At 43.4% G+C, this 19,012-nt stretch overlaps 1 protein-coding gene and 1 long non-coding RNA gene across 2 annotated transcripts in view; both read left to right on the forward strand.

Annotated features, from left to right (window-relative positions):
* The window catches only part of LOC306933371 (uncharacterized protein), a 117,122-nt gene that overhangs the window by 91,216 nt on the left and 6,894 nt on the right, over nt 1–19,012 (forward strand). The window lies entirely within an intron of this gene.
* Nucleotides 7–1,749, forward strand: LOC306933527. Its single transcript, XR_013791241.1, has 2 exons — nt 7–758; nt 852–1,749. It is a non-coding gene; the product is annotated as an uncharacterized lncRNA (long non-coding RNA).

Here is a 19,012-nt window from a genome sequence, read left to right on the forward strand (position 1 = left end):
GAGAGAGAGAGAGAGAGAGAGAGAGAGTTAAACCTAGTTTTTATTTGCTGACAAAATGTATTTCATGTTTTAGTCATCATAGCTTATTTTTTATTTAGTTTTGTGAAAAAAGGTAGTCAACGTCAACATTAGTCAACGTTTATAATCATAGTTTTGACTTTGAAGTTTTTAATCATCTGATCTCTTTGTGTTTCTTATTTGACCATATTCCTTTATTTTGTAAAAGATTTATTTTCGATGTTCTTAATTATGCATTAAAATGCAACGTCTATAGATGTAGCAGCAAAGAGTGTATTTCAAATAAATGCTAATTAGTGGAAAATAGTTAAGCAGAAATGGGTATGGTCTGGGGAGTTGCTTCATTATCCATGGCACCCAGACACAAACAGACAGAGGGGCGGAAATACAACATCTGTGACCATGGCTTCCCGCCTAGCGTCGATAATAATTTAATAGTTTCAGTCATGGTGTATACCTGCAATGAACAAAGCTAAACACTTGTTTCCATTTGTGTCACCTATCCTAATCAATCACATTCTAAGGTGATTTAAATTGTTGAATTTATGAACATTATGCCAATTATACATTTTCCCCACATTTCTGCTAAAACAATTATTATCCAGACAGTCCAGACATGAACTTTTGGCATTATAATTCTACTTTGTCATGCAATTATTTTCTCAGCTTTATTTTTTACTTGTTTAAGAACAATTAAAAGCAACGCCTACGTCACACACCTACAAAAGCACAGGCGACAGGTGCGTATAGGAGAAGTGCCCGACGTACTGAAAAAGAAGGAACTCCCGCACATCAGGAACTCCTGCACATCTTTGAAAGATAGCCTTATGAAGGCCATATAGGCCGAAACGTTGCTGGTTCCCTAATAGACTATTTCACTGCATCTGAAGACAGGAGTCCCTTCTTTTTCACTTGTTTAATAACCAAAATGGCCTCTCATGTGTTGATTTTGCTGTTGGAGTTTGAGAATTAGAATTCTTATTGGCACTCTGGCGTGTGCACGTGTTTTTTTCAAGATTCCCTCTGGATTCATATGTCTTAACCTGCTGCGTCCTAATACAGTATTGGCACTCTGGCTATTGATGTGTGCGGCCACTTTCTTGTTTTTTCAAGATACCATCTTCAAGTTCTCTCCCGTGGGCCGGCACCGCTAAAAAGGACTTTGGTGCATGTGCGTTAGCATCCTTGTGCATGGGGTTTGAGAATTAACCTTGAATTGTTATATTAAAGAAGAGTATCTCAAATTGCCATGTATTGTTGTACTTTAACATATTTTTATGAGACATGTTTTTTAATGGGGGTAGGAGAAAACAAATCAACTCTATTAAAAACTATAAAATGAACTAAACTAAAGAGTAAAATCAATAAAATGCGTGCGTGCGTGCGTGCACGGTGTAGTTAGCTGTGAAAGCAATATTGATCTTTTATACATTATCGAACCAATGAAAGGTTTTAACAAGACTTTCTGTTTAAATAAAAACTGCATCGGATCCATTGGAACACAGGTTAAAAAATAAATCAATCTCCTAAAAAGTAACAGTTTTGGACAGGCATGTGTCATGGCATATTTCTGTCCCGTTGGATTTATTCATGTAATCCCACATTTCGTTCACTCTGCTCCAGCTTCCAAACCTGCTTTCCGCTCCTACTGAATTGTTCTCTGCTCCTGCTGAATTTGCACCAAAAAGATGCTACAAAAAACAGAAAATAAAGAAATTGCACCTGTGTGAACTGAGCGGTGCAACTATACATTTATTGTTATAGTTACTGTACTGTGCCCTGTACTGTAATGTGCTCTGTACTGTACTTTGATTATTTTTGGAAAAAATCTTAGAGAAATGACAGTTACCGTGTGGGGGTCCACGCAGGGTCCCCAGAACATCTAGACCTCCAGGAACGCACCCAGGGCTCGTATTGTAGTGTACTCTCTGCCACTTTACTCTGTGCTGCAAATGTAATTGTACTTGAGTAAAAGTACAAAAGCATTGGTATCAAAATGTAGCCTACTTAGAGTGCCAAAAGTAGAAAGTACTCATTCTGCAGAATGTCGCATTTCAAGTTTTCCAACTGTATACAAATCTTTTGAAAATAGCAGATCTATAAGCTCACAATATGATTATTGTATTGTTGACTTCACCTTCACTTTGGCAGTAGTCAGGTGGAGAAATATGAAAAATAATACACACAATTCTTAGCCCTTCAGGCTTCAGTACAGTGCAATGATTGTACTTTGCAAAGCTCCTAACAGCATTCTCACCAATGCCACAGATCGGAGCCAAATAAAATAGAAAATTACCCTGCTGTTACATTAAGTCAATAAAATAAAACCATTTCAAAGAGATACACTTTCTAACTCCACAATGTCATAAAGTGACAACAGTGCAGTAAGATTGTTTGCAACATTTGATTGCAAACAGTATGAAATGATGTGACAAAAAGTTAAAAAAACAAAACAAAAACATTACACTATAGCCACCAAAAAACCCATAGTTACAGAACCCAGACATGTTTTATGGGCATACCGTGTTTATGGATAAAGCTTGGGGTAAAGGTGCGTGCGTGCGTGTGTGCGTTGTAATCTTGTATCTGCAATTTTTTTGGAGAAAAAAAGTGTGACATTTTGTTCTTTAATATTGAGTGCATGGCTTTCCGAAATTACATCATAGGCCAGGTAAGTCTATGGACTTTTAATGTTTTTTTTAGAACCTAAGCGTTATTTAAATAGGAGGGGGAGGGGTGCAGATGTGTTATTAAACATACTCTGACAGATTGGACAAAATAACACAATAAAAACGAATTACAAATTACATTATAGCCTAGAAAAAACCTGAGTACTTCTTCCACCACTATGGTGGGGGGGTCATTAGGGCGGGCTGCATGTCCGCAGACCATCCGATAAGAAAGAATGGAGCTTATAAGATGATGGAGCTGCCATGGATAAAATAAAATGCCAGCAAAGCAGGATCCACTGTGAGTCTGCTGCCCACATCTCTGGAGGTCAGTGCGACCTTGACTCTGATGCTTAGCTTTTATCTGGAATAAAGCAAGCTGGGAACTTGGGAAGTGTGTGTGTGTGTGTGTGTGTGTGTGTGTGTGTGTGTGTGTGTGTGTGTGTGTGTGTGTGTGTGTGCGTGTGTGCGTGCGTGCGTGCGTGCGTGCGTGCGTGCGTGCGTGCGTGCGTGCGTGCGTGCGTGCGTGTGGGGCGGAATATATGGTCCTCACAACAGAAATGGTAGTTTAATAGTAAAAAGAGCCTAGGATTAAACATTATTGAGGTTAGGTATCAGTGGTTGTAGGGTGAGAGTTATGCCTGGTTAAAGGTGGTTGCACAGAATGCACACTGGCGTGTTTTATTTTTTTGCTGCGTTTTGTGCATCCGGAAGTAGTAGGCTATCACTATCACAGAAAAACTGTGGGACTGTTTTCCTATAGTCCTGCTTCCACCCACTCTCCCTGGATTCCTGACCATTCCTCATTTCTCACCGCATGCACACATTTCATTTCTGACCGCTGTTCCCACTCGCATAACAGCAATTTAAGTGCTGGCTTTAGTCCTGCAATATCCCTGTATAGTCCCGCATAATCCCACATTATTTCCACTGGGACACAAACAACGTTACAAACAGAGAGAGAGAGAGAGATTCATTGCCATGGACAGTGACATGGTAGGCCCTGTAGGCAATCATAGCTGTGGTGTCAAATTAAGCACCGTTTGACACCGCAGCATTGATTGTCTACTGCTGGCCTGCAGGGGACCCCTCTGCAGATTAGAATATTATTCTTCACACCAGCATCATTAGCCCACGGACCCCCATTTGAAAATATATGCCAGGGGATTCTCAACCTGTTTAATTTCAAGGACCCCCAGTTTGATATGAATTCGTCTACGGACCCCCATGCATTTAATGGCATTTCTATCTCTGGGACCCCCAATTTATATTGTAAAATCAATTTAATTTAACTCTGAGAGTGTACAAGTGGAACCAAACGGACATGTTAGGGTCTGTTTGGTTCCATTTGTACACTCTCTGAGTTACAGACCCATAAGGGTCCATTTGGTTTCAAACTATCATTTAGCTGGGGACCTCCTGGAACTCCCTCAAGGACCCCTGGGGGTACCCCCACTTTGGGAACCACTGTTCTATGGTCTGGTTTGGTCTATATAGCGAACAAACGTTCAGACCTTCGCATACATTTGGGGCCGTCCCAAAAACCATAGCATCTGCGTTATGATTAGGATTCTCGTCTTAACCCTCAAGGACAAGGACACCCATGTGTGTAAAGTACAAACACAGAGCATTTACTCTGGATTAAAACAAACAGAAATTAGCACCACATACGGAGCTCATTAACGATCCATGAACAAACACAAGCACTAATTCCCAAACAAACAGGCTTTAGCATGTCAGTAAGCAGGCTTCACAAACACAAAGGTCTAGCGTTTCTCAAACAAAGGGTCGATCGCAACCCGATTTTGGGCCGCGGACCATTCGATTTTTCATCCTGGATCATGACACACTCCCCATGTAGGCCTCTGCCATTTTGTGCCACATTTGCTACTATTTACAATCTTGTATTGTTACTGTTTTGGCATATTTTTATTTGTGTGGGATGTTTTGTTAAGATTGTTTGTTTCTAACCGTGTTGTTTTTGTCCTCTTAACCGCCTGTAATGCCAGCAATCAATGTAAAAACCCATGATATAACTCATTTGGAAAACGTATGTTATGCTCAGTGTTTCTCAAACTTTTTCATTAAGGACTCACACATACTGTATGTGCACACTCCACACATCCCAGCCTCTTCTCCCTTCTGGCTCCCAAACAATGGAATTAACTTCCCATTGCAATTCATTTAGAACTGCAGACTCACTCCCAATCTTCCACCTACAGTAGTCACCTCTTCAGACTCCACCTTAGCCTGCAGCACTTGCCCTAGCCTCGACGACCTTGCAGGCTTATGCAAAGGCTAAAGTTTTAATCTAGATAGCATAGTCTTACACGGTTAAAATAAAGCAATCAGCATCTGTCTACAAGTCCTGATCCATATCTATCTGACAGTATATAAATAGGCTTACATAATAAATAACAAAGAGAGAACTTCTTGTTATAATAATAGTTGGGTTTATTCCATGAGAAGAGATGTTGGAAATGCATGGTTCCAGATATGTTCTTCTGCCGTGTCGCCATCTTGCTTCTATGCATGGCAACTAGGTTATGGTGGCATTCTATACCCAATGCTTATAAAACAAAACCGTGGACCAGGCAACTCCAGGGGAGAAATATGTTAAACAGCCTAAAACAGATTGTTGGTACGGGAGTTCGGCAGCCCAGAGTTCAGACTCATGGCTGCTACAAGGACAAACAAAACTAACAAATAGGCAGAAACTATAATAATAATATGGCTCCTCGAGGCACAGGCACTTTTAACGGTATTGACACATACAAAATGAAAAATGGTACAAAATTAGATTCATCAGATGGCAGGTCATTATTGACCTGGCATCCTAAAGTGTGAAGCCCATATTAGTTTCAATGTACAGATTATTGTTGATTTCAGATTTGTATTAAAGGGATATATATAACCCCTTGAGGGGACGGAGGACTGCGACGTTCTATGGAGAAAGAAGAGTTTAAATACATCTGTGTCAATACTGGTACGTCAGATTAAAAGCATGAACAAGTTGAGTCTAGATGTGAATATAAGGAAGTTCTGAAGCTACTGAATGATGAAATAGATCTAAGAGATAGAGGGAGATTGTTCCAATCACATGGGGCTTTGTAGCAAAAAGACCTCCGTCCAACCACATTAAAGATGTTTGGTATTTTAAAGTAAGGGCATTGTAATGGAACATGTCCCATCATTATTTCTTGACTGCCTCTATGGGTTCATAGATGATGATAGGTTCTTGGTTTACTTTTGATCCTAGATGACTATTTATATGCATTTGATGTATTACCTTGTGTTGCTCTTGCTTACTGTAAATCACTTTGGATTAAGAGCATCTGCAAAAATACCTCAATTGTAAATTGTTCCATCTCTGCATTTGTTTGTGAACTCTAGAACAGTTTAAACTATAGTAAACTAAAACGAATGAAATAACACTAGGAGAACTAGGAACTAGGAGAATACAAAAAGTAATTAAAATAAACAAACAAAACAAATGAATAAACAAAATATATACACATAAAAAACGACGAGGCTTTACACAGAAACAATAACTAAGTACCACAGACGAAAAGCAGTCTAAGTCCAAATTTCATTCTGACCCCTCCACGAAAAGGCCTCGTTGTGCTGACCCCTTATCTATCATTTATACATTATGGATAAATAGTGTGGACTTAGACTGTTTTTCGTCTGTGGCATTACTAACCGTGTTCTGTTTACAAAGGTAAAACTATCTAAAACTATCTTATATTTAATGTGCTTACTTAGTTAAACTTGACAACAAGAACAATATCTCCCGATATGATGAGGACACGTATCATTTGTGTTTGTTCCAAGTGGCTGAAACCTGCTGGGAAACTTAAACAAGTTTCACAACAAAGTAAAAGGGAGAAATCTCTCTAACATTCAAACAAACGAACGAAAACACCTTTGTGTATAGTCAAACCAACAAGTCTAAATGATTCAAATCCTCACTGAATGTGATAATGTTCTCTTTTTGCCCCATATTTTAAGGTAAAATATTCATTCAGGCAAAAAAAAGAGGATAAACAGTAATTATCTCACATACTTGAAATGAGTGGCTTTGCTTTTTGACTTTTCCGATCTCATAAACATAGCCTTACCCTTGCAGACTCCATGCATGTTTGATGCCAAAACATTCAGTGTAAGATTCACTTAGACGTGTGGATATGTGTGATAGCTAAGCAGGAACACTAGCACACATTTCATGTGATGTCTTCCGATGTTAATTGATTCTCTGAAAGGGCTTACAATTATCTTTATTCATTAAAATTACCCAAGAGCTTCCAAAATGTCAAGAAAACATACTGTAGTTCATACCCACTTGTTTGTCGAAACGTTGGTAACAATAAAGTCCATCCATAATTGGAATCATCCATAATTGTAACTCAGGGGGTCAATGCAAGGGGATTGACTGTATTACTAGGGGAGACAATGAGTTTCATCCTGGCATTTGCCAATTAAGGCACAGAGGCAGAACTTCCAGTCAAAGCAAAGACTGGCCAATCACAGCGCGTCCTCGCTGGACATGCTTGCATAGACTCTTGGGTAATGGAGTCAAATACGCTGTGGCTGCCATGTCATTTGTGTGCAAAGTGTGTGCACTTTAATATGACCTTTATTAAGAGGTCATATTTTGTTTGTTCCTGGAGAAGAGATCCAGTAGAACTAAACGACATGTCATTTTATGCTTGGTTGCATATGAGCTATAGATCGGCTCAGTGTAAAATCAGGCATTATGACGCCATCAAGGCCTGCCAACATACATTTTAGTCAACAAAATCATACATTTAGTTGACTAAAACTAGACTAAAACATTTGCTGTCAAAATAAACACTGCTCAACACCCTAAAAACCCTGTGACCGCTGACACAAAGTGCTTTTCTCTCACAGTCCCTGCTGTCATTAACATTGCAGCCTTTTCCCTGCTGTGAATCACCCACTGTGTTAACATTGCAGCCTTTTCCCTGCCGTGAATCACCCACTGTGTTAAACGGGTCCACTTATCTTCTGGACAGTCTATACAGTAATTACATGGCAATTTTAGCAAATGTGTAAAAAGAAATAAAATCACCCATTTCTTCTGAATTGAACTCGATCAAGCATTATTTGAGCTGAAAGCTCTGCATTTCTTTAGTTTTTCTCTTTTTCTAAGGCAATTCTTGCTCTCTTGTATTCTGTCTGCCTGCCTGCCTGCCTGCCTGCCTGCCTGCCTGCCTGCCTGCCTGCCTGCCTGCCTGCCTGCCTGCCTGCCTGCCTGCCTGCCTGCCTGCCTGCCTGCCTGCCTGCCTGCCTGCCTGCCTGCCTGCCTGCCTGCCTGCCTGCCTGCCTGCCTGCCTGCCTGCCTGCCTGCCTGCCTGCCTGCCTGCCTGCCTGCCTGCCTGCCTGCCTGCCTGCCTGCCTGCCTGCCTGCCTGCCTGCCTGCCTGCCTGCCTGCCTGCCTGCCTGCCTGCCTGCCTGCCTGCCTGCCTGCCTGCCTGCCTGCCTGCCTGCCTGCCTGCCTGCCTGCCTGCCTGCCTGCCTGCCTGCCTGCCTGCCTGCCTGCCTGCCTGCCTGCCTGCCTGCCTGCCTGCCTGCCTGCCTGCCTGCCTGCCTGCCTGCCTGCCTGCCTGCCTGCCTGCCTGCCTGCCTGCCTGCCTGCCTGCCTGCCTGCCTGCCTGCCTGCCTGCCTGCCTGCCTGCCTGCCTGCCTGCCTGCCTGCCTGCCTGCCTGCCTGCCTGCCTGCCTGCCTGCCTGCCTGCCTGCCTGCCTGCCTGCCTGCCTGCCTGCCTGCCTGCCTGCCTGCCTGCCTGCCTGCCTGCCTGCCTGCCTGCCTGCCTGCCTGCCTGCCTGCCTGCCTGCCTGCCTGCCTGCCTGCCTGCCTGCCTGCCTGCCTGCCTGCCTGCCTGCCTGCCTGCCTGCCTGCCTGCCTGCCTGCCTGCCTGCCTGCCTGCCTGCCTGCCTGCCTGCCTGCCTGCCTGCCTGCCTGCCTGCCTGCCTGCCTGCCTGCCTGCCTGCCTGCCTGCCTGCCTGCCTGCCTGCCTGCCTGCCTGCCTGCCTGCCAGCCAGCCAGCCAGCCTGCCTGCCTGTCTCTGTAATAATGTGGAATTATGCGAGACTATACAGCGATATTGCAGGATTATGCAGGACTAAAGCCGGCACTTAAATTGTTGTTATGCGAGTGGGAACAGCGGTCAGAAATGTAAATGTCCGTGGTGAGAAATGAGGAATGGAATCCGGGGGTGGGCGGGAGCAGGACTAAGACCCACAGTTTTTTGTTTTTGTTTAACCAATCTTCATCCCTATTCTGTGGAGGAACGCTCACCAAAAATAGCCGATCTAGAAGCTCACAATATGACACAATACTGTATGACTCGTTGTGAGGAAAATAATAAGTTTGGTGTAACCGTGTAGATCAGGGGTCAGGGGTAATTGGAGTCAGGGGGTAATTGGACCATCTACACTGTAGATGGTCCAATTAGAGTTGTAACTTCGGTCTCTGTTTTACTAGAAATGGAGCTGCATGGGATCAAGTGGTCAATTAAGTGCCGATCTCGCGATCGTAGCCTATATGGGCCAGGCTACTGTGAACACCCGCTTCGAATGCTATCAATCACGACAACATCACGTTTAGTCAGAGCATTGAATGCTCTCAGTAGCCGTCTACTGACCTACCAAGATAAAAGGTTAAAATGTACTGTTTCTCAGTATAGGCTGCATTCTGTGCGTTTTGACAGCAATCACGTGTCGTGACACATGTGGCAGCCATGTCTATGGAGCTTTAATGTTTGTCTTATTCAAGGGCAAAAAACCAGGGGGCACGGTGGCACAGTCGGTAGTGCTGTCGCCTCACAGCTAGAAGGTCCTGGGTTCGATTCCCGCTCGGGATGCTGTGGGCGCTGGTGGCGTGTCCTCTCCTCCGCGTCATCAGTGCCCATACCCGAGGTGGGTTTGGCAAAAGGGCCCTTCTGTGTGGAGTTTGCATGTTCTCCCCGTGTCCCCTAGGGTAGGTACCCTCACAAAAACATGCAGTAATCCTGGTCTCTAAAACTACCTCCCCCGGGCCAGCCGGGGCGCCTGATGGAGGGGAAAGGAACTGGTCAGAATAACGTGTTTCTTCCACGCGCTACGTCCGGCCAGGGAAATTCCCCCCCGTCAGGTGAAAAGAAGCAGCTTGGACTCCTCATGCATTGAAGGAGGCATGAGGTCAGTCCGCTGCCCCCCCAGGTTGGCAGAGGAAGTGTAGCGCCCAGGATTACATTAGATAATTGGCACTGGGTGAAAAAACTGGGTTGCAAAATCATGGGATAAAAACTATAAAAAACAAACTACTTTTCTGTGACGCTGTATGTATGAAGTAGGGCGTTAATTTAGGATTTTTGTAATAGAGGTTCTCTAGAGGTTCTCTGCCCGACAGCAACGACATAGTGCAGCTGCAGGGAGTAGTTCATGCAAAACATTACTTATTTTCCATCAATTACACACCCCATGAAGCCTTGAATTCATGCAGGTTTATTTGGTTTTTGACGCATTCCCAATTAACCCATTTAGACCTGAGGACGCATCTGTGTCATATTATAGCTTTTAAGCAGTGTTGGGGAACGTTACATTTCGCACACGTGCGACAACGGAATCTAAACAAGACCAGCCGTGGGTCACACCAATATTTTTTAATAATGGTAGATTATAAAGATCACAATAGACAGCAACGCATGGGTCACTGATTTTCGTGTAACCCCGCAACGCGACGGTGTTCCTTGCAGGGGTGTGTTATTAATAGAAAATAAGTCTGTTTTTTTGGGGTGAACTATTCCTTTAAGGGTCATGCTCAGGGACACCTCGCTACCCATTCAGCTATGCGGGCCGCCCGCTCCACAAGTAGCGTGCCTGTAACCGAGAAAAGGCAATAAACACTATTACATTTAGGAAACTAGTTATTCCATCTATACCACTGCCTCGCGACAGGCACCATGAGCTATCAGTTCTGTGTTTCAATTTATATTCTGGCAGAGCGGAGCGCTCCAAAAAAAACGTCCATCTCGGCAAAACAGTCGAGTCGATACTCTTTGGGTCAAATGCTGAACTAAAGAAGTTTCCTGGGTGCAGAGCACTCGTGGTTGACGCACACACACACACACACACACACACGTGCACACACACGCGCACGCGCACGCGCACGCGCGCACACACACACACACACACTCACACTCACACTCACAGCATACAGTATATATAGGCATATGTGTGATTTTAGCTGGCAGTGAGCCCTCTCGCAGCCCCAATGCATTCCAGCAGGGAAATAAAACACAAAATCATTTTCCTGTCCAAAATATGTTAAAGCCACAGTAGCAATCCAGTGATACCAGGCTATGCTTCACCTAAATGGCAGAGCTTAAATCGGCATGCCCAGTAAATGTGAAATACATTTATTTATGTGCCACTGAAGTCATAAATTTGACCTGGTCTACCCTATATATGAGCCAAATGTGGCTCTCATATGGCCTGTTTCAGCTGGCCATGGTGAATTATTTATTTTGATTGTCGGCATTCATTGTCAGTTAATTCGTTGTATATAGGCTATTCATTCGTCATATCTGCCCTGTGTGCAGTTTTTGTTCATGAAAGCCTGAAATGCAAACATTCAAGTCATTTGGATTCACATGTTCCAACGTTAAAAGTCCAAAAACAAACCACTTAAACCCTACTTGGTGTCCAGAGTTTCCATTCTACTACATCAAATACATCTCACATGAAAGTATAGTCAACCTCAAAACGACTATGCTAGACTATGCTAAACATGGGACGTGCACACATAGACATCAAAGGGGGCTTGAGCCCCTGCCCTTTTACCCGTCTGTAAAACAACTGTCCTTTCCAGACCATGAATGCAGCATTTACTATAGTGAAAGAAATGCAAATGCCACTCCTTTCCATGCCATTCCGGAAGGCATGCAGCATTCAGGAGAATTCCTTTTTTTCCCCGAAGTCTCCTGAACTCGAACGCAGCATTTTGCGTTGAACTAATTATGTTTAGAAATCCATGTCGTACACCACATCTCCACTATAGCTATAGAGTGCTGGGTTGCGCCCCGAAAATGCATTGTGAGCTTGTACAGTTGGGTGCCACCGATATTGTCCCTTATTATTTGACCCATTTAGGCCTGACCTCAAAATTTAAAAAAAATCCTTCTAAATCCTCTGTTTTCTGAAATAAATATTTTCACGATTTTTCAAAAATAGCAGACCTACAAGCTCGGTGGCGCGCTATGAGCTTGTAGATCTGCTATTTTTCAATAGCTAAATTATAACATAATGTTTAAAACACCAAAAGGGGTTCCCGCCCAAAATGGGTTAACTGTCCTTTTGCGCAGATCACGCAAACCTCAGCAAAAAGAAAAGGACAATATCGATGGCCTCCAACTGTAGATCTGCTATTTTCGCTTTTTTTGTCCAAAAGTTCCCTCTTATGGGATTTCAGCCCCTGCCTCTCTAACTCTGCACGTCCCTGATGCTAAACGTTGTGACCTTCATGGTAGATCTTCCATTTTCAGCGAAGGTTTTCCACAGAATACAGATGCTGCGGTTAAAATGGTAAAATCATTAATCAGCGATTATTTGTAGCTGGAGGATTAATCGTCAGCTAAAATGCCATGCGGCAGCCCTGTAGGGTGTCTGCCTGCCTTTCATATGTCATTTCCTATACAAAGGGCCTCCTGTTGCTGTTTCTCTGTGTTGTCGTTTGTCACGCGTTTCATACTGAATCAGTCAAACGGCTCAGAAGTGGGTCAGCACCCGCAGAGCACCTGGTGACATGGAACGCACCGTACAAATGACGTGCGCATAAAACGGTTCACTGTCGAAACCATGTATGTCCAAAACCCTTACTTTTCAGGAAATGGAAAGGTGGGAAAAATAAATGTAGTTATTATTTAATCACAAGATGTTTTAAAAACGTTGTATTGGTACAGTATTAACAGTACTCTTAAAACCCGCAGGCACACATAATAGCCACTTTCAGTTACACTTTACACATTGGTCAAACATAGCATGAATAGCGCTCAACGCGTTGCGAGCTTGCAGATCGACTACATTCTCGCCATTTCTGTGCTACTCCGTACCACGACAAAATAATGTTTGAGAGACAGGGTCTGAAATGCCCTAAAATGGCAGTTATAGTAAAAAGAGCAGATCTACAAGCTCACAACCTGTCATTGAGAGCTTGTCGATCAGCTATTTTCAGCTATAGATCAGCTATTTTCGGGGTGCGACCCCATACTCTATATACTCTACTACTTTAGCTACTGGAGATGCGGCGCACGGCATGGATTTCTACGCAGAGGACACATTTTTACAACATATAATGCTGCGTTCAAGTTCAGGAAAATTCGGAAAAGGGCAATTCCCATGAATGTTGCCTTCGGGTATAGCCTACAGGTATATGGCATGGAAAGGGAGAGGCATTTGCATTTCTTTCACCACAGTAAATCCTGCATTCATGGTCTGGAGAGGGCAGTTTTTCACAGACGGGAAAAAGCGCAGGGGCTCAAGCCCCCGTTGATGTCTATGTGTGCACGTGCCTGAAAGCAGAGCATTCATTTCCACGGGGGGAAAAAAAATATGGAGACGAGAGAGATACAAGGTATCTCCCCGACAGCGAGAAATAATAAGCATGCACGCGCGCAGCACGCTCCAACATAACTCACAGGCAAACACAGCCGTCAGGATGCAGGAAATAATAGATTTAGTGGCGTACATAAATGAACACTTGGCCTTTGATTTCGCTGTCAGAAACGTGGCTCTGACTTTGACGGTGTGTCGAGGAAATCTCCCGACAGCTTGGCGTTTATTTGTCTGGGGCCTCGGCCGCCACGGCACCGGAACCATACGAATGAACCGCTGGTAGAATAAGTACCACAATGTAGTTCTAAGTAAGAAGTAGAAGGTCATGTGCACGCGCACACACACGTACTACACACACAACAGAAATAGTCCATTTGCCTGTCAATTTAAGCTATGGACTGATACAGAGATGCATTCTGGGGTGGAGGGGGTGGAGGGGGGGGGGGGGGGGGGTAAATTCATATCCAATCCGAGCCATAAAGCAGTGTTTGAGTGAAAGAGAGGGAGGTAAATAAAGTGGAAAGGTTATAGGACACTGGAGGCGGGATTTAGCCACGACACGCGCATAGCGCTCAAATCCACTTTCACAATCAATATCTGGCTTTGAGACCTCATGGATAAGGGCTTATTATGGCTACTGACATATGGCCGCTGTCAGATGGAACATGGAAACATCGTATGTACAACAGTGTTAATTCTTCGCAGACTAAACTATGACGAAGAATGTTCGTCGACTACCTTTTTTTTTCCCACTGAGAAAAACTAAATGGAAACTAAATACAAACCAAGCTATGATGAGTGATGACTAAGACTAGGACTAATATATTGACAATTTTGCCAGGAAATAGAGACTATTAATGTTAGGGAGGGTTAGTGGAGGGACTAGTGGAGAAGAGATCCTGTAGAAGTCATTTTATGTTTGGTTTGCGCTCGGTGAAATGTCAGGTCTACAAGCTCACGAAGCATGCAACCAAGTGTAGAATCGGGCAACAAGGCCTGCCAAAATACATTTTTGCAGACAAAAAATACCTGTATCTAAACTGTAACTAAAGTATTATGATACTAATTAGTCAGCTAAAACTGTACTACTAAAACTAAAACTAAAACATTTCAGATGAAATTAAAATGTATACATAAAACATTGAAATTATATCGACCCCCCCACCCCCCCAAAAAAATAGTAAATAGCCTACATATATTTTTAAACATGAGCTCATCGTTACCATCCACCCAGATGGAGATGGGCCTGTCAACTGTCCCCTGAAACTGCACAACAGCTGCTTCCATCATTGATGGCATGAATGGAATGGCATAAGTGATAATTTGTACTATTGCTTTCAGTGGCAGGGGCCTCAATCTAACCGTTGGCCAGAAACGCAACATACAGTAATTCATATTCAGGATTTTGGGGATCCGCTATAATAGATTACGTGTTCTTAAGCACCTGCTTGTCATCTAGCCTCAGACAGCCGAATTGTACCCCCACAATCTTGCTAGACGCCATCACAATTCCATTCATTCTTTCAGCGCCATTGCCGTAGATGTAGGTCAATTGAAGCCTATTTTTTGATACTATGCTTACCGCCATTGCCGTTGATTAATGGCAATTGCGCTTTTATAGTGCATTCGATCGATCAAGCCATAATGCTACTTACGTTAGCCGGTTAGCTAGCTATGTTGTTGTCACAGCACTGGATCGTCCATCTTAGATCGTCGTCGCCATAATAATCCATTCTATCTGTTTCTTTCAATCGCCTGTATCTCCTATTCCTTGTCCCAGATGGCATTTTTGGTCAAAACAACGTTTCTTTGACGGCACAGAGCCGACGATGTGGAGCTCTCCAGTGCCCAGGTTTGGATTCATATTGTAAACAAGGCCTGTCCAGGCTCCGTTGAGCCTACTAGGATAATACTACTTCCGGTAGACTGGAAATGTGGCTTTTCAAAATAAGAGCTCAAATGGGGAAAATGCTGGTGTGAATTAGATCCTAATTTTTCAATAAATGCTAGCGGGCTAAGTGTTAAGGGCAATGCCCAAAAACAAGAAATGACTGAAGTCATATGATATCAGCTTGCAGCAAGTTTGTTTTTGCCTCCGATCAAGAATAAACCGGAGTTCAGCATAGATGGTAATACAATGAGTCGATCTGTTCAGGTGATAAATAGACTCCACCAGATGGGGGCGGTATTGATTCACAAGTTCACAACACAGACTGGGTAAATCTCCCATTGGCTTAGAGGCAGCCTAGAGGCAGCCAATCATGAAAAAGTGTCCACTATGGTCGTCACTACAGTTGCTAGTAAATGTAGATCAGCTCTGCAAGCTGATACATATGACTGCAAAGGAAACTAGAAAAAGTGCCCTTCTGGGCACAGGTCTCCACCAGGAGGATAGGACTGTGTGAGATGTTTGGCAAAATGTTTAGGAGTAATATAAACATGTTTGCCTTTGATGGCAATTGGATGATTTGAGGCATTTTGTTCCAAAAATGTGTTTTGCAAAAATCAACCTGTTGGTGGCGCTATAACAGGCCAATTTGAAAAGGGTGGGATATATTCCTCAGCCTAGTAAGAAAATGTGTGAAAGATTTCGTAAATTGCATGCTGTGTTCATGATTTGAGGCTTTTGTTCAAAACGGGGCAATCTTGCAAACTGTGAAAGCCAATTATAGCCAATTAGGATGGAATATGAAATATCGGACAGATCCGACTTGAGCACATGACTATAGAGATACTGTGTAACGATTTGTGAGATTTTTGGACAGAATCTGGAGGAGTAATATCAAAAAATGTGTTTTACAAAAGTCGGCCTCCTGGTGGCGCTATAAAAGGCAGATGCGGAAAATGCAGGTCAAAGGTTTGTCCTTGGCCTCTAGGGAGTGTGCATGCAACGTTTCACGCAGATCGGTGCAGTTTTAGGTAAGAAATGTGAAAAGCTGCCTCATGGTGGCGCTATAACAGGCCGTTCTGGAAAATGCGGGGCAGAGGTTCATCGTTGGCATCCAGGGAGTGTGTGTGCAAAGTTTGGCATCGACCGGGTTAGCGGTGCCGGAGATTAGCTGGTAATGGACGGACGGAAGGACACACGGATGGACACACACACGGACGGACACACACACACACACGGACGGAGTGCAAAACATACTCTCTCCCCATGCCTTCGGCCTGGTGGAGACAATAACCGACTGTGGTCCTGAACGCCTCCATCCATGCCTTCGTAGATGTGCACTCGTCAGGGATAGAACTATAGCATCTCTTGTGTCGCCTCGTTGTATGAGTTGCGATATCTATTGTGAGTGAGTAACAATCCTGGGGGCTGGTGTAGAACAGCCCGGTTTTCAACCCCATAACAAGGTACATTATTTATTCGGCATTTGAGCCACGGACCGATATTTGATGAGATTTAGCCTCTGCAACTGTTCTCTACAAGAACAGTTGCACCGCTCACTTCACAGGGGTGTGATTTTTATTATTACAGTAGAAGTTTACAGACCAAACTGTAAATAAAAGGTTTACATGACTTTCTGTCTCAGTCCGTATATAGCGAGCTGTAGTGAATAAGTACAGAACAGTTGCAACGCTCACTTCACAGGGGTGTGATTTTTATTATTACAGTAGAAGTTTACAGACCAAACTGTAAATAAAAGGTTTACATGACTTTCTGCCTCAGTCCGTATATAGCGAGCTGTATTGAATAAGCAGAGAACAGAATATGGGACAGAGTTGCACCACTCACTTCACATGGGTGTGATTTTTATTATTACTACAGTAGAAGTTTTTGAGTGGTGTAAACCACTCCTACAACTGGCTTTTGTGTGCAGAAAAAAATGAGCATGGTTGCTATGTTCAAAATAATTTCTGACGTAACGAAATCATACCCGGGTGAACTGGATGACCATAGCAACCATGGTAATTTTTTCTGCACAAAAAAAGCCAGTTGTGAAATCACATCCGGGTGTGATTTCATTACGTCAGACATTACGTCAGACCACAGCTGATCATGCTATATAAAACCTTACACCACTCAGTTCACACGGGTGTGATTTTTTTCTTATGAAAGCAGAGAGTCTTCTGTTTCATACGGTATATAGTATTTATATGTCGCTATAGGCCTTATTTTGTGAATATTGAGGAGTTCACGTCCATGTCTTCTCTGAAGTTATCTGGTGGGCACAAGCTGCATTCAATAACCAATTACTGTCTAACTGTAGATGGGATCAATGTTTACTGTTTTCCTCGTAAAAGTACACATTCAGGGCTTTCATTCGGTGTATAGGATGTATAGGATATTTATTGGGTTCAATTTTATATCTGCCTGTCAATGTCTCTGCTCGCTGTTCAAGATAACCACTTCCAGGCAAATGCAGGTGTTGCAAAAAGGTCAATATCTCCAGAATGGAACATGGTAAAATCAAAATGTATTTTTTTAATTGAAGTGGACAAGTTCAGCTTTCTTTTGATGTATGCGTGTGATTCTCGCTATAAGAGAACATTTTGCTGTGGGCCCCCGAACAAGGCCTTTGTGCAATGTTAAACGGTAGCAACATCCAAATAGGCCTGCCGAGATCTTGTAGCAATCAAAGTGTTAATGGCGTTAGGGACAAGATGACGTAAATTTTCCCTTCATTGTTGTGGCAGTTCACCCTGCCACTGACTGTATTTAACAGACTATAATAGGTTTCCTGTGTGATTTTGTCTTGAGGAGTGATATGTGTTTGAGATATTGTATGATTGATGATTCGTTGTTAATTAGCTAATCCTATCCTACTGTTTGAGTATTTTGGACTATTTTGCCTAGTTTTGGGTAATTGGAAGAGCTGATTCAAGTACCTTGTTTGCGTACACCACCTCGCTCTGAGTCAAAGTCAATGGCGTTTTTAAAACAAACATTGAACTAAAAACAAACATTAAACCTGTAGGAAATCACACAGCGTGTGAAGTTAGGGGCGCTTTTATCATCATACATCATCTCATTCCGGCCAATCAGAATTTGTGTCCTCACTTTTGTCTTCAATGTTTGTGTTTACACAAACATTCTGGCCATTCATTGTCAAAGGCACCGCTCAAAAACAACAAATCTTCCCTGCCACGACAGCTTTTCAAAAGGGGGTCAGTGGCCAAATATCTTGACAGTGACTGCACTAGTCTCTCACATTTATCTATTTCTCCAACGCACAAATTCCATGAACTCCCCTGGTGTTTGTGTGAGCTGGTTGAATGAACACAGCAGAACGCGCACACACACACACACACACACACACACACGCACGCACACACACACACACACACACACACACACACACACACACACACACACACACACACACACACACACACACACACACACACACACACACACACACACACACACACACACACACACACACACACACACACTAACAATGGATGGATCCACTAGTCACTCATATTGATCTGTGGTGTTTGGCTGTCGCCACACGCGCTCCCAGGGAGGTTTAGTGTCAGTCACTGTCCCACTACTCACCCTGATACACACACACACACACACACACACACACACACACACACACACACACACACACACACACACACACACACACACACACACACACACACACACACACACACACACACACACACCTCATACTGGTCACCTGCGGGCAGAGCAACATGCACAGATATAAGAGTCTAAAGACACAAGGAAAGGAAATGGCACTTGTTGTGTACGC

This window comes from Electrona antarctica (genome assembly GCF_951216825.1).
Source record: "Electrona antarctica genome assembly, chromosome: 12".
Lineage (NCBI taxonomy): Eukaryota > Metazoa > Chordata > Actinopteri > Myctophiformes > Myctophidae > Electrona > Electrona antarctica.